This window comes from Mytilus edulis, chromosome 4, assembly GCF_963676685.1.
Source record: "Mytilus edulis chromosome 4, xbMytEdul2.2, whole genome shotgun sequence".
Taxonomy (NCBI): domain Eukaryota; kingdom Metazoa; phylum Mollusca; class Bivalvia; order Mytilida; family Mytilidae; genus Mytilus; species Mytilus edulis.
The window spans coordinates 63,377,031-63,395,168 of NC_092347.1; positions in this window are offsets into that span (position 1 = coordinate 63,377,031).

Genomic DNA, 18,138 nt, shown 5'->3' on the forward strand with positions numbered 1-18,138 from the left:
ATGACGTCACAATTACGTCATAAAATTTCACAAAAACGATGAAAAATACAGAATCATGCATTGTCTTTCTTTGTTTCCATTGTGGAAACACCGCGTGCAGCCAAGAAACAACAGAATAATTTAACTGAAGTTTTTTTTTTATAACTATTGACATACTCTTACCAAACATAAAGTTGCATCTTGGGTGCGCACATACTTTTCCAATCTAAACTATACCTAAATTGTGACGAAAAACAAGGAAAATCATAAAATTTTACAAATATGCTTATTACGTCATGGTTTGTTGCAATGGTAATTCGTTCAATGTGAAATTTGTTTTTATTTTCTATATATGTACCTTAGTCGAGTTTTCAGTAATTCAAGAATATGTATGATAACTTTTAAATTTGCAGTAATTTTAGAGTCAAATAAGGGCCTGACTGACCCTACTCGTTTGGAAGTTACTTTATTAAGTAATGCCCCTGACTTATATGATTTACAACAAAAGTTTTTTAAATTATCCGTTTAAAAATATAAAAATTACTAAGAAACTAAAGTTTCAACTTCCTCAAACAAGGTTAACGCAAGTTGGATTTTGCTATAATTTGTAGGTCCTTTTTTTTCATATAAATATTTCAACTGTTGCGGTTCTTTAACATCATTGGTATTCACATATTCGGAACTGAGTATTCCTGATGAAGGTAAATCCAGGAAAGAAATTGCTTCTGACTCATGGCATTTAGATATAAGAAAATTGAGTTAATTAATTTTTGTACAGCACTGGGTCGAGACTCAGGCTGCTGTTGTTCGTATTTCAGTGCCCTATATTGTCTTCATTCCAGTAGTCAGTACTTCAGTATTACCATGATTTGTCAAAAAGATTTCTTAAGTTGTATGTTTGTGAAATTAAAACTATTAAAAACTAAAGTTTCCACTCACAAAGTTTACCTTAAATGGATTGGATTTGGGCATTATTTTGTTTGTCCTTTTTGGACTAATATCCCTTCAACTGTTTTGATTCTTTTATACCCGTGACTTTCAATTATTCGGTTTTGGGAGCCTCCCGAATGAAGGTTAATCCAGCAAAGGGCTTCGGAAGCATTCAATTTTCAATGTGTTGTTTTTATTTTTTTGTGTAAAATCATCTTTAAAGACTATCAGTTAAAAAAAAAAGCGTAAAATCTCTAAGTATTTTCCTAATCGGTTATAACACTGAATTGATTTTGTAATCTCCCCAAAAGTGTACTTATTGATCATTCTTGTATGATATGTGTATGTACAAATACTTGAATGGTATTGGTCCGTTATACTTGTTCACTTTGTTTACAGCTGTATATACCATGTTACAAAAACTACTATTGTGATCCAGCAAATGTCTCTTTCGATTTCACTGCGATATATATATTGATTGGATCATGTTGTTCTAAAACAATCTGAACCAAAACCAATTCAAAACTGTTATTTCTAATCGAATGCATAACAAAAAGCAATGACAGTTAAGAGATTGTGAAAAAATATGAACTGAAAATAAAATGTTTTTTTTCTCGAGATTTCAAGAATGACTATGATGTTTTAACGTCATATCAAAATATGATACTGTGGATTCATTTATTTTCGTGGGTACCAATTTTCGTGGATTAAGAAAACTTGCATATTCGTGGATATTTAATTTCGTGGTTTTGCTGAAGTCTACATACAAACCTATAGAAAAATTATCATTCGTTGAATATCTAATTTCGTGGTTTGACTGTGCCCACGAAATCCACGAAAATTGGTATCCAACGAATAATAATGAATCCACAGTATCATGCGAATATAAATTGACGATCTAAAGTTTATTCCGTTAGATATACCTTTTTAGTCGGCTAATATTTCTGAAAAATGGAGTTTTGCTCATTGTTGAAGGCCGTACGGTGACCTGTAGTTGTTAATTTCTGGTCGTTACGAGGTTGTGTTTTATTTCGTTTCTTATATTGTAATTTAACATTTATAAATCTATGAATTTAAAAATAATATTTTATCCTATTAACCAATAAGTTGGTTCACACCCTTGTTATGAGATGTCATCAACAGGAACGGTAAAATTATGAAATCAGGAAGAAGTGGTAGCGATTTTTTTTTAAAGCTTTATATGGTTTACTTTACTTTTTAAATTGTTATTTGTATGGAGAGTTGTCTCATTGGCACTCACACCACATCTTCCTATATCTAATTAGTAAAGCGTTGCAAACTCAATTCTTTAATGTATGTTTTTCAGCTAGGGACCATGATTTCTATAAGATTTATGGCTTCTTAGTTAGTATATCATTGAAGAGCATCCTGCAAAGTTATGACATTTTACTTTTCAGACTACCTTCAGTTATCATTTTTCATTACTAAATTCCATCAAAATGTTACTATTTATTAAGTAAAAAATGAATTCATTGGGGTTCAACATTTTGTTTTGAATAAGAAATATCATTTATGCCATGTAAAGATAATGAAAATGGCATTCGTACCATAAATATCCACTTGATGTATTTCTCCATTCCATAACCCTGAATAGTGAATACTGACATCGCAATTATAGAAATGACCTTGAAATTAAATTATCAACTGAGACAAGAATGTCTGATTTATATAAAGATCTGTTATTGAAAATGTACACTGATTATGATTACAAAAATAAAATCATGCCGTAAAGTCATGCACAATAGGTCCCGTCATGTCAAATTGTCGACTTCCTAGACGGTATTGACATTGCTCTTTGTTGCAGGACACACGGTGATATATAGTTGTTAACGTCCTTGCCCTATGGTATATGCGGGTAGTTGTCTCATAGACTATCAAATCACATTTTTATATTTTCATACAGTATTTCGGGATTTGAATTCTTACTTCAAGATAATGTTATTGTAGCTTAACGTTTAAATTAAAGTTGAAGTAGAAGTTATGTTTCAAATAACCACATCTCATTCTCAGCACCAACAGAGACGGGATAAATCATTTTGTACAACCACAGATAAAACTAGTCTGTACAACGTAGGAAATGAAAGTTTGCAAATCTACATGTAATTTGGGTCCGAGTTTCAATTAGGATAATTTAAAAAGTTAAATCACAAAAATACTGAACTTAGAGGAAGATCAATTTGGAAAGTCCATAATCACATGGCAAAATCAAATAACAAAACGCATCAAAAACGATTGGACAAAAACTGTCATATTCCTGACTTGGTACAGGCATTTTCAAATGTAGAAAATGGTGGATTAAACCTGGTTCTATAGCGCTAACCCTCTCACTTTAATGACAATCTCATCAATTTCCGATATTTTTACATTGATGCGTTAAATAAACAGACACAATAAAAATCCAACCAATCATTTTAAAACATAAGTTTACTTATTAAAATATATTGTCTTTTAAAAAAATAAGTTTTATTTATCTGACGAAAACCTTTTTCTGTAATTAAAATTAATATACCTCAGATATACTGACGGGAACAATTATTCGACAGGTTGTGGTAGTACTATGGGGACTTGATGTACTTTCTTTAGTAGATTTTGTTATCTCAGTTTCACACGAGAAACTATCTATTAAATGTAATGAAAAAAAGAGACATCAATTTGTTATTCCTTATTGTAAATTTTCCTTTAAAACTATGATGTTTTTTTATAACCTCGGTATAACTGTATAATACTGTTGCCTTTATTTGACCCCTTCTTACTAAGAGTTTATTTCTTACAACAGCCTAAAAGCTTTGGATACTAAAATGTTAATCGAAAGCATATTTCAAATAATATATAGAGTACATATTGAGTTGTTTTCATCAGTAACGATTGAGAGGAGATAACTCTTACTTGTTTTGTAGAGAACAACACATTCCTTCTTGCTGAAATATAGATAACGCGTACGTGTTATTATTATATATTTGAAAGTGTTTCTTTTAAGGTAGATGGGGTGTCTAAATTATAATCCATAGAATCTTTAAATAATTTGCCAAAATGTAGTTCATATCTTGCTTGTTTAAAAACATTAATAAAAAGAATGGGTCACCGGACTTTTTTTCACGCTACAGGTTGTTCAAAATTGTCAAGATTTTGTATAGATTATGCATGGAAAACCCATTTTTCCGCCATAAAACGCAAATCACACCATAAAATTTTGAGATAAAATATGAGAAGATAGCTTCAATATTATGCTTTCAGATAAGAAAAAGAAAAAATGGGGTCACCGGACTCGTTTTCTTGCTACATGTAAAAATGGGTAAATTCCTAACACATTCTATTATAAAAGTAACACTATCTGGATTATCTGCCCTTGCATTTGAGTTGCCTTCCCTTATTTGACAAAGTTAGAAAAAAATGAATGAATCAAAAGAATTCTTATTTTTGTAAAATACAATCATAAATATGATCAAACATGGCATTTTTTATATTATAATGAAAATTTTTACACATGAATTACCTACTGCTATAAAAATTTGCACATTTCATCAAAGATCTAGACCTTGCTTTCTAGTATTTCAAAATCCAAGATGGAGGAAGACACCCTATCTACCTTAAACTTCATCTTTTAGATTGAATAAGAACATGCCTACACGAAAAATTGAGAGGTTGAAAAGGAAGTCTTGTATTTCTCTTAATCATGAATATATTGATACATATATAACATTTAATAATGTGATCGGCCGAAAGTCATTAGAATGGAATTCAAAACAGTGTGGCTGTGGCCATTGATTGACACATTAAATTCATCCATTTACTGGGACAATTTAGGTGAACGTTTGTATGTAACGACCATGCTCACTGTGTACTTTTTAAAGACACTTAAACTATGGGGTCACCAAAGGTTCTCAACACCTTAATAAAGTAATTCGAAAAATTAATCAGAAATAACACGATGTTTTGATTTATATCAATTTTATAAATCAAAACATAAAGGTTATTCCTGATTAATTTTTCGAATTATTTTATAATAAAAGGCGTTAAGAAACCTTTGGTGACCCCACAGTTTAAATGTCTATCGTAGGTACGTCGTGAACAGTGGTCGTTACAGACAAACGTTCACGTAAATTGTCCCAGTCAATGGATGAATTTAATGTGTCAATCAATGGCCACAGCCACACTGTTTTGATTTCATTCTATTGTAAAGCCGTTAAAGAAAGTCGAAGTTCAATAAAAGGATAATCAATGCGATTTGTTAAAACAAAAACGAAAATGCAACGTTACGTGTAAACGAAAAACCAAAATCCACTAAAGGATAAACAACAGTATACAAAGAATAATATAGAAAACTAAAGACTGAGCAACACTATTACTTGAGATTATCACAACTAAAATGTGGGGATGATCTCAGTTCCTACGCACGTGGAAATCGCCGTGTTGCTCATGAAATTTCGAACCCGGTGATAAGTCTAATTTGATGTGTAATAGGTATATGGTTTTAAGGATTTCGCAGACGAAACGTCAAATTAAAAAGTAAAAAAAACTCCCTACCCACGTCCTCTCCTCCTCCCAATAAACTATTTTAACTGACAAAAATGAAATACAAATCAAAACAAAATTAAAAAAATAAACATATACCTGGGACTATTATACTAACATAATATTCCCAGTATATACACATTCGAAATTCTTAAACCAACGGGTAATTATAACGAATAAATTTTACTGCTTCTATCGCAAGTGGTAATTAATTTAAGTATGCTAATCTCACAAAAAAAAGTCACGAAGGAATGCTACTTCCCTATTGAAAAATAAAGCCAGTTAATTAAATCCTAATGTTATAAAATTCTTTGTTATTTCAAATCGAGTAATGGGTCACTTCGAATAATTGTATTGAATCTTGACACGAAATATAAGTCCTTGAAGTTGTGCGACAAATTTGATTATAGATTTATCTTTCTGTTGCGGTAACTGTTTCTTTAAACGATAGTCATTTGTCTTTTTTCCGGAATCTTTTTATCCCTTTAATTTCAGAAACATTTCAATTCAAGAATAATGTATGTATCTAATAAGCAACATGACGGGTTCCACGTATGGAGCAAGATCTGCTTACCCTCCCGGAGCACCTGAAATCACCCCTAGTTTTTAGTGGGGTTCGTGTTGTTTATTCTTTATTTTCTATGTTGTGTCATGTGTATAATTGTTTGTTCCTTTTCACTTTAAGCTATTTCGTTGTTTATTTTCGATTTATGAGTTTGACTATTGCTCTGGTATCGTTCGTCCCTCTTTTATTGGCTTGATTAGAATAAATAGACAGTAATAGTGCATTGACTTGACATATCAACGATATAAGGATGAGGCTTAGAAACGGGGAAATACGAGGCTGTGCCGAGCTATTTCCCCGTTTCGGGCCGAATCCTTATATCGTTGATATGTCAAGTCAATGCACTATTATTGTCTTTATACTGCAATCTAAAAAAACATCTTAAATTGTTTTATGCGTTAAGGTTATTTAATTGATTTAAATATTGGGGAAAATACCCTTTAAAAAGGCCTCACATCATGCTCGCGGAGAAATATACAACACAATGAAATTAACATTTACCTGAAACCAACACTCGATGGTGAACGAAATCGTTTGAGTATGGACTTAAATATCAACCATAAGCATAAAAAACATAATGATTTGTAGGTTGCAAACAAAAAATATTAACAAATTAAATATGTTTTTCCAATTATTGCAAAAGGAACAATGTTGAGTCGTTCCACGCATCGTTGTATGCATTTGAAACAAGAACAGGTTGAAGAGGTCGTATGAATAATTCAATATTTTTTCGGCAATTTCTATTTAAATATTCATGAGGAAAAGTGATATCGGGTCAGTGACTGTATATGACATAGAAATATACAGTCAACGCATTTTGACTGCTCAAATAGAACGAGTGCAGTATAAAAAAGAATATGTTGTTTGTTATACCTAAATAATACTTATCAATGAATCATAAACACTCTTTTTTTAATTATAATATTTCTTACTATAAGAGAGGGACGAAAGATACCAAAGGGACAGTCAAACTCATAAATCTAAAACAAACTGACAACGCCATGGCTAAAAATTAAAAAGACAAACAGAAAAACAATAGTACACATGACACAACATAGAAAACTAAAGAATAAACAACACGAACCCCACAAAAAACTAGGGGTGATCTCAGGTGCTCCGGAAGGGTAGGCAGACCCTGCTCCACATGTGGCACCCGTCGTGTTGCTTATGTGTTACAAATCCGGTAAATAGTCTAATTCGGTAGGTCATATTCATGAAAGGGAAGGGGATTGTAGTCACGACGTAAAGAACATATCCGATATCCTTTGTGAAACGGTTATTCCATAACGGTCAACCAACTCGTGATGGCGTCCGCAATAACTATTGTCAACAATGATTCTTATATTATACTATCATGCATTTCTTTTGGACCTGATGAAAGGTAGCTCTACTGTTAAAATTAGAAATTCAGTATGTTTTAAAAATGTTATAATAGAATATTTTGTTTGGCTGATCATATCTGGTAGTTTATATCTCGAATATGTTTTGACAATATATTTTCTGATAGATATGGAATTTCGAGTCCTCAATGCTCTTCAACTTTGTACTTGTTTGACTTTATAACTATTTTGATCTGAGCGTCACTGACTGATCTTATGTAGACGAAACGCGCGTCTGGCGTATTATCCTGGTACCTTCGATAATTTTTTTATTATATGTAAATATCTGTTACGTCAAATAATCGCGGTATACAATTGATTATTGGAGTTGATGGGTTTTGACAGCACATAACAAAAGAAAACATACATGTCCGTAACAGAAATATGTCTATATAATATGACATTTGGAATAACTTGTAAATTTAATTCTTTTGAATAACACCGGTACCATTTCAGAATATGGCAATATAACACCAAGGATTTGTATTGTTTTATGTTATATAAATCTTTGCTATCATTAATGGCGATTAGGTTAAGTTCTTGATATTAACACATGCTACTGAGACTGACTTAGGTCGATTCGTGCCTGGCTGAGATTCTTTTGAAATTTTGACAATAACTGATATTCTACACATATTTGTTTATGGAATCATTATTTTCGAAAGCTGAAATGCTTAAGAGATGTCGCCAAATCTGACTTGATATAATAAACAAGACAGCTTTGGTCAACGCTTCATTTGAACTCTATTTGACAGTTAGCACATTGGCAATTATACCTCATCTCCTTATCTTGTAATATTTTCATTGTTTTACTGTACATTTTATCACTTAATTGATATAGATGGAAATGAAAAGACGATCTAAATATACACAAAGAAATTGAAAATGCTCCTACCTATCCCTCAGTCACATAACATGTAAAAATTGATATTTGATCATAATTTTGGTTCTATTTTAAAAATTAAACGTTCATTTCAGTTGGAACAAGTTTAAAGAATATCATATTACTGATACATTCTTTTTTCTCTATTTTTTTTTATCCAAATACAGATCTATTGGTGTGGTTGTTGATTTTGATTTGGTGTTGTTTGATGAAATTATTATACATATCCTTTATTTATCATAAAGTTTAGAAATAAAACTGTCGCAAAAAGAATTTTAGATCATCTTAGAATTTGCTGTTCCAACCTGTTGATCTTATATCAGAACGCCATTCATTAGTTTACACCAACTAAATTGTCTTAAATACGACAGAGATAATTAAATAACATATAATTTTTACCCAATATTATATTTAGTAATCAGTAAGAAGGAAGTACGTTCAACTTAGTCGTTGTAGAAAAATATTTACGAAGTTGTGAGAATATACGTCTACGTGACAGCACAGAACAAAAAAACCAAAAAGAAAACAGGCATACAGACATCAAAACAACAGAAAACAGTCATAGACAAATGTCTATACCATTTACCAACCTCTAAATTACGATTCAATTATGAGTCTAGACAAGTACTAAACAATATAGCAGAGTTTACAAAGATTTACTATTGAGGAAATACACTATATGACAGAACCACAAGAGAAATGGATCACTAAACTCCCAAACAGGAAAAACAACCATGAAAAAACCGCCTTGGTAAAAACAATAACGAATAAAATAACGACGCCAAACTCATCCACAAAAAGATAAACTACTGACGATGTTTCTGCAAAAGAACAAACACATTTGCATGATTTATCATGTTGTTAAGTACATATTTATTCCTTTTATATACGAAAAATAAAACAGAGAAATAGACGGTAGGAAAATAAACACAAGTATAACAATACATAAAAAAGAAATGATAAAGGTATTTTCTACTATACGACATAAACAGATGTACAAAAGAAACAGTACACAAATATAGTGTGATCTAAAACAATCGCTCATTGTTTAAAATATACCATATCAATGCAACTGACAAAGATAACCTTTACTATGGATACAATGGAATATCACAAGCAAAAAATGAAAATGAACAAAAGAACAAGAAAATCGATTTTTAATTTTTGCTAATTTATAAAGATTAATCAACTGTAAATAACCCAGGACTTAAGGGGGTAGACCTTGGTTTAGGGGGATAACTCTTTAAATCAGTTAAGCATTTGTTAAAATCAAGTTCATCAATGTACTTTTTTTTAACATTTATATAAAACAGATTGAAAATAATCTAGGTATCATAGAAGCTCAGAATATATTGATGAAAATAGCTGACACAAACGTTCTAAAGATGTTTTGAGTTATTTACCTTTACATAGGTTTACCTGCTAAATATTTGGTAAATGAATTTTGTCAACTATTTTTGATTCCTTCACCGTCAAAACTCATTTCTGACAAGATTTTTTTTTCTGGATAATATAATTCCCTTATCCACTACTCTTAGTTTGGTTTTAATGAGTTTAAACTGAACTAAAACGTTTCATGCAATATATAGAATATCATAAACAGAAGGATATAGATGTTCACATACAAGGATTGAAATTTTGTTGCAATCGTGCGTATCGTGCTGTTTAATCGATTTGACATTTACAATAAGTTTAGGCAATGTATTTCATTGGTTTCTATTTTCAAATTTATTAAAATACCCTTGACAACGACCACTGCTATTCTAACGTGATCATTACGTATACTTTTTGACTGTTTGTCATGCCCATTATCAAATTGATGTTCGAATGAGAAATTATATAAAATGTTGATAAAGCTATATATATATCTATATATATAAAGGTAAGGTTATATATAAGAGCAGTTAGGATTAATCTTCAGGAAAAACAAAAATAGAAGCTCGACTGAGATATCATGTAAATTGTTAATTAACTTATATTCAGGCAAATGCTTTTAAACATACTAGAATAAGATCAATAAAAAAATAAAAAAATAAAAAAAATATCTGATATAAAGAACTCGTTTCTCCCTGTAGTGTAAGTTCTTCTGCACGCTTTTGAGTTGTGCAAGCACTTTAATTCCTTTCATGTCATATGAAGATTATTTTCAACATTTTAACCATTAGCAATGCCAGTCAAACACATTGAAAGGTAAAAAGTTCATCGATCGATCGACCTAATGATACCAGACCGCGAACCAATAATTACTATATTAGTTAGATGCATTTGAGAGCTAGTAATATATATATTATGAAACAATTCCAAGCAGATTTATTGGCAAACGTGTCGCAATTGTAATAGCAGATCATCTTTGGTAATAATCAGATTCATATAAATAAAATCATCATAATTACCAGGATTGGATGTTGTATTAGGCAAGACACGCGTTTCGTCTACAAAAGACTCATCACTGATCATGACGCTCGAATTAAAAAAGTGAAAAAAGCTAAAAAAAAAAAAAAAAAAAAAAAAAAGAAAAAAAAGTACGAAGTTGAAGAGCTTTGATAACCGATCGTTCTCTTTATCAATATTGATTGTTGATTTGAAAAAAAAAAATAAAAAAAATATAAACTGCATTTTGTAGAAAAAATTACTACCAATACGAACATCAAATATATAATACTCTACACTGTTTTTTCATTGTTAACCTTTTTAACGTTTGTCTGGACAAAGTAAGGTGGGACAAAGTATGGTTATTAAAGATTATCTGATTATTATAGAGCTTGCTTATGTTGTACTGAATGTATTGAGTGTTCAAATCGATATAAAATATTCTTTCTATAAATCAGTTTTAAATACGGAGATATACTACCCCAGGAATATATTATTTGAGCTGTATTTGGCCAAACTTTTAGGAATTTTGGTCCTCAGTGCTTTTCAATTTGTTACTTTTTTTTGGCCTTTTAACTTTTTTGGATTCGAGCGTCACTGATGCGTCTTTTGAAGAAGAAACGTGCGTCTGGCGTAAATACAACACATTAATCCTGGTATCTATGACGAGTTTATCTATACCATATGGCAGTTCTAAATAACCTGTAACATTTTCAAATATAGCAACTTAACACCAAGGATTTGTATTGTGTTATTCCATAAATCGTTGCTATCAATAATGGAGATTGTGACATGTTCTTGACATTAACACATGCTGCTGAAGCCCGGCAAGCAAAGCAATTTAATGACAGACATTCTTTTCTGTAGGAAATATCGTTTCATATTCGACGATGTGGTAGAACCTATATATTTATATATAATGGCAGACATAAATGAAATGGACTATAAGGGTTATTACAGTTTTTTTTAACTCAATTCGACTGAAAAAAATATGTAAACAATTCATTCGATTGATAGTGGCTAAAACCATTGATTCTGAAAGACAGAAGGAATAAAACTTTAATATTTTATTGTAAATGCATATAAGTCACTTGTTACAAACTTTTGTGTTTGTGTTACATGTATATTTGAGTGTCGGATTAAAAAAAACTAGTTGCTGATATTTTAAATGAAACTCATATACATGACGATTGGAAATATTAAGGATGTACTTAGGTGAGATTAGGTAAAAATTAAGAAATTAAGAAATTAAAATTCATACTATATGCTGGTAGAACATCAATTAAGGATAAAATAAGCTAAAAATATTGATCGGTCATGGACCTCCTTTTCGAGATATTTGAGATTTAAAATATGGCGGGAAAAGCATGACTCGGATTTTTACCTTATATTTGCATAGATATTATTTGGGTCTCAAAACAAAAGAAAAAACATCAAGAATCTTCTGAAAAATTGGTAAATGACCTTTCATGAGCTATTTAGTCTTATATGTAAAAATAAATGGGTGTTATGGGGCAAAATATTTTACATTTTACACCAAGGAGTCCGAACAATAAGCACAAGTTCCAAAACCTCACCTAAGTACATCCTTAAACAAAGCACAAAATGTTAGAAGAAAAATAATTTGTCCGTTAGAAAAGCTTAAGATTAAGGTCGATGTTTTGTACAGTTCCCTTCAAAAAATATTTATTGTTTTCTTTTTTAAATTTACTATTGATAACATTGCATTTAAAAATTTTAACATCTGATACGCCACAAGCTGACTGTATTTCATAAGTTTGCATTATATAAATCATTATTATCATCCAAAGGCAAACCTATAAATTAATGTTCTGCTGTAATTAAAATTGGTTAAAGTCATGTTACAAAATAGAAGATTTGGTTTACTACAGTCTTTACTGAACGGATTCATAATTAGAAAAATAAGACAATGTCCTTGGTTGCACTTAAGGATTATAAAACCCTGCATGCAGTAGTACTTCTATACACAAAACATATATTTTGTATCTTATTAGGGACATCGTTGACTGCATGGTGTAAGTAGTCGGAATTATGTATCAATAGCCTGTCAATACTGAGGTTGTGTCTTCGAATGCCGAACGCTGCAGGGGCATTCGACTCAAATCTTAATTTACCTGGATGGTCAATTTTTCGAGCTTTCAACGGGCATACGGGTTTCCTCCACCAAAATTGACTGACCTCTAAGAAATAACACAGTCGTGATGAATATGGCGTATAGCACCCATCAATAAATCAATTAACAAGGGTTTTAGGATACGTGTGCATTATATATATTTACATAAACTAAAAGCTTACCAAGGTAGCAGACGTATATGCTGTACCCCAGACACGCGTTTCGTCTACATAGACTCGTCTGTAATGCTCGAACAGAAAAATAAATTAAAGGCAAAAAAAAGTACGAAGTACTATAACACAAATACCGAACTCCTTTGAAAAATTCAAAACAAAAAGCCTCTAAAAATATGGCAAAATGAAAAGCTCAAATACATCGACCTTGATATATTAATATTCGTAAAATGAAAATAAAGTATCATTGTATTCTTAGTACTTAGTTAGTAACTTGCTTTATCAAGAAATTAGGTTCAAGTTTGGATGGATGTAAACACGTGGATTTCCCCCGGATATTCAGTCTGAAAAGAAGCTATTTACGTGTATAATTGTTCTTTTCAGATGTACTTTTGCTTAATGAGGTCTTATAAAGTCAAGCGTCAATGATCACTTACCTTCGAACATTTATTTCAATGGACGTCGTCTACATAAATTACCTTGAATTAAAAAATGGGAGAAAAGTAATTGTTTGATATTAATAAAAGTGACTCCGGAAAGGTAAATAACAATTGCTACTTTTAAAGCCTATCCATTGAATCGAAAACAAATATATAGAATAAGTACTAAGAATACAATAATACTTTATTTCATGAACATGGATAGAGTTCAATGGTACATTTTCGTGTACTTTATGTATTAATATTGAAAGTTGAAACTAATTGCTGACAAAACAAAATAAGTTAATCAAAATATAACTCAGTTTACCGAACCCGATAAACATATCACGCTATCTATCTTGTAAATAATTCTTGTTGTTGTGGTATTGACATAATCTTGGAACTTACATAAGTATCAAACGAGACCTGACATGAAGGTCACTCATTTTGGAATGTATTTTGGACACATCAATTTTTGTTAACGTTTTCCTCTACGTTGTCATACTTTATTTTTTGCCATAAAATTATTTTATGAATTGTCATATCTCTAGCTCTTAGACGATTTGTCCTTTCCTTTACGTGTTGAGTATTTTTAATAAATCAATGTAAGTATCGTGTGATCACAGTTATTGGTTAAAATAAAAATGTTCTTGTTTACTTCTAAATTGTTTATTGTAACGGGAAATGGTAAATCTTGTTTCGTCGAAATCGCGAAGAAAAGTTTTTAATAAACATACCGACTTACATATTTATACAATGTTAGGTTTTATGCATCCGAGTTTTGTCATAGTCTCACGGATCTCTCTTTCGGTCTACTTGGGATTTAAAAAGTTGATTTATTTTTGTAATTATATACGACTCGTTCTACTTATCAGTGTTTTTGATCTTACGACTTTCTTGCAGAATATCAATATCTTCTGTACAATGAAAGGTTGGCATTTGATTTCGGGCTCAGGAGTTGCAAACGGCTTGCAGCTTTTTAATATATTTTGTATATGATATAACTAAACGAAACTGATCACCGAGTTATACCTACATAGGCAACCAAAGGTGCCATACGTGGAAAATATCTGCTTCACCCTCTGGGGCACCTGAAACACCACGATTTTGACAAGGATTATTTTTCTCAGTCTTTATGTTTTTTAGGTTTTACTTGGAAAAATGTCGATGGTCTTTTTGTTATTTTTTCGTTCTCTTTTCATTTGCGTCATCGATTTGTCTTTTTATCTGTTAAGTTTGAATATCTGTTTAATAAATCTCTTTGACTTTGTATAATAACCCTCCTATACCATTGTAGTTCATTTTTCGATAGGGTTGTTTAATTCTTTTTCACTTGTTTGCGGCTGCCTAAAACATACATGCATCATACGCTCTTTTTAGAGTCATTATCTCATGATTTAAAGCATTAAAAAGAGGGAAGTTCGATAAGGAAGTAATAACATTTGTCAATTATTATAAAGTTTTGCACAAGTATCTGTCTCATTGAAAGTTTATAAGGGTTTGTTATTCACATCATCAACGAAGCTACAGAGGATAAATATTTAAACATTGCCCTTCATACACAAAGAAAGTTGTTTATAAGAACCGATATTGTTTCGGGTTACAGCGGCAAAATAATAAGATGTGGTATGGAATTAGCAATACTGAAATGTCGCAATAACTAAATAATAAAGAAACAACGATTTATTGCCGATGCATCTTATCACAACGATACCAAAGATACAACACAACCAGGAAGCAAATAGATGACGGAAACAAATTAACTGATAATGAAGAAGTTTTACAGTAGAAATAAGGAAGTCTTAATTTAGATTAGCAGATTGATATTTTGTAACTGGTACGATTTCGTGTTTATCTCCTTTTACAATGCTTATAAAACAATGTTTTGTGAAAAGGGATAAGCAGGAACTATCTGTTCATTCAGCAAAGAATAAAAGAGATGGACCAGATCCCATGCAGCGAAGAGGAATTCGTATACAAATTAAGCGACTTGTTTTTTTTGGTTTATGTGTTTGTTTCGGAGTTCAGTGTGGCTCTTTTTCACTGATTAGGTTTACATTATTGTTTAGTGGTCAGATGAAGCCTGTCATCTGGGTTCAGGATTTTGTAGCTGTGTTGATGACCAATTGCTGGCCGTGTGTTGGTTTCTGCAATTTTGTAGGGTTGTCTTTTTCACACATTGCTCGTTTGATCTGTTTATTGTTTATTGGAGACATTTAAGTTGGATGGTATATCTATAAATCATCCTGACTCGATTTTCATCATTTTGTTTGATTACAGTTAAACTACTGCACATTATTCGCTACATAAATTGCTGATTACATCATCAATCTACATGAATCTCAATTGCGCAAAACGAATAGGTCAGAAATATATTGTGCAAAATAACCATCACTGTAGCTACCATATATAATTAGCGTTCATTTTGTCACCTTTCTTTGGGCAAGAAGTTAAAAAAAAAAATTCGCGGGCTGGCTTTTGTGTTGGATTCATCTTGGAGTATTTACCGTGATTTTACAAGCGTTCCATGGGAAAGTTAACACAAACACAGAGCGAAAGTGAAAGTAAAACCGAGAGTATTCAAATCAAAATAAACTATTCAAAATAAAAACATAAGATATAAAAGTTAAAAAAAAATGAATTGTTGAATTCATGTGCAAAAAAAAAGAGGGACGAAAGATACCAAAGGGACAGTCAAACTCATAAATCTAAAACAAACTGACAACGCCATGGCTAAAAATAAAAAAGACAAACAGAAAAACAATAGTACACACGACACAACATAGAAAACTAAAGAATAAACAACACGAACCCCACCAAAAACTAGGGGTGAAACGTAGACAAATAAAAATGCGTTATAAATAACATTTTTAACAACATATAATTATTACAAATAGTTTCTGAAGTTTGATTGATTGATTGTTGCTGTTGAACGCTAGTTTACTGGCTATTAGAACAGTAAATTAACTACTTGTACCACTTTTAAACAGCATGGAACATTTAAAGATTTTTTAATTTTATCTGTAAAGATTTTTGATGAATTGAAAAATCAGTAAAGATTATGAAGGATGAAGGTCACTTGACTTTTCGAACCGTTCCAGACTTTTCAAATATTTTGTTTCCTTTCGGTTTACGGTTTACACTTGATTGTTATCTTATTAATTGATTTATGAGTCCAAGAACCAACAAATTACAGTTATCAATAATTTGTGTACATTTGGATAGTCGTATCTATATATCACATCAATTTATGTCTTCAATTGGGTTATTTCTGCAAATGAGGCAATTGCATTGAGCCTATAAAATTTAAAAAATATAATAATTGCATCTTAAAATAGCAAGGCACATATTTTTTTATGACAATAACAAACAAATGAAATCGGTTTAAGAATGATTAAAAGTTGATATAACAAAATGAAATAATGCGTAGTAGAGGAAAAGCTGATATATTTGGTTTTGATGTTATATTGAATATTCTCATCGGATTTTATTTTGTCTAATGCTTAGTCCGTTGCTGTGTGTGTTACATTTTAATGTTGTGTCGTTATTCTCCTCTAATATTTAATGCGTGTCTCTCAGTTTTGATTTGCTACCCCGATTTTGTTGTTTGTCCATAGATTTATGAGTTTTGAACAGCGGTATACTACTGTTGCCTTTAATATGAAATTCAACAACAAAAGAAAAACTTAAGCTGGCGAAATCGACTTAGAAAAAAAAAGAAAAAGCAGAATATATTTTCTATTCGTGTCTGACATATGGGACTATACGTAAACAGGCTCTTTTTCAAGTTAAAACAAATGAGTCATTCTCTATATCACGTACATTGTATGCGTAGAATCAAGTAGTCTGAGTCCTATCCTTTAAACAGGCGTATTATATATTTAACATTATTTGCAAAGCAATCTAATTCTTATTATTAAGAACAACATTGAATAATGCTTTGCATCATTAAAGTTATAATCATTTATTTACGAGAATAAAATCAAATTAAACTCACAAGGTAGCAGCTGTTCTGATAGCAATTATCTCAAATATAAAAAGGATTAAAATCATTATATTTTACAGTAACAGGGTAAGATGACCTATATTGTGAAAGATAATAATTGCTTAAAAAAGATAAACACAATGTAGTTAATGTTAAAGGTGTAATACCACCAAATCATGGTACGTCACATCCGGATGTATACGAAAGTAGGTCTAAAAAAATATTCCCTTGAATTTGACAGTTGTAGGTAGTTAATCCTACATTTTATTGCAGTAAAAACATTTCTGTGTCATAAACATATGTCTTGGGTATTTCAAAACATCATTATTTTTTATTTGGGATTTCTATAGAACATTTTGTAATCTTGAGGTTACATGGTGACTAAACCTTGTACATAGATAAAATATGGGGAGAAATTTGATTGGTTAACTTCCAATGATGGTTATTTTCGTATATGCAATGAAATGTTATGTGAATTTTTTTCTATAGTACTGGACAGGATAAAACTTTACTCATGCCAAGTATTTCTTTATTTGAAACAAAGATAAATTCTGCACATTTTTTTAAAAAGTGCAAATTTAACAAAGACTAATAGGGGAAAATCAATGGTGGTATTACACCTAATATGGAAAGCTGTACATGCATCTTTGACCTTGTGAGTAATCTCATGTGTTAAAATTTCTTGCTATTAAAGTGAAATATTACAAAAAATGAAATATTCTGAGTGGATCGAGGCTCCAAAACACATTTTATGAGAAAATTGTCTTGAAATAGGACTCTACCATGAA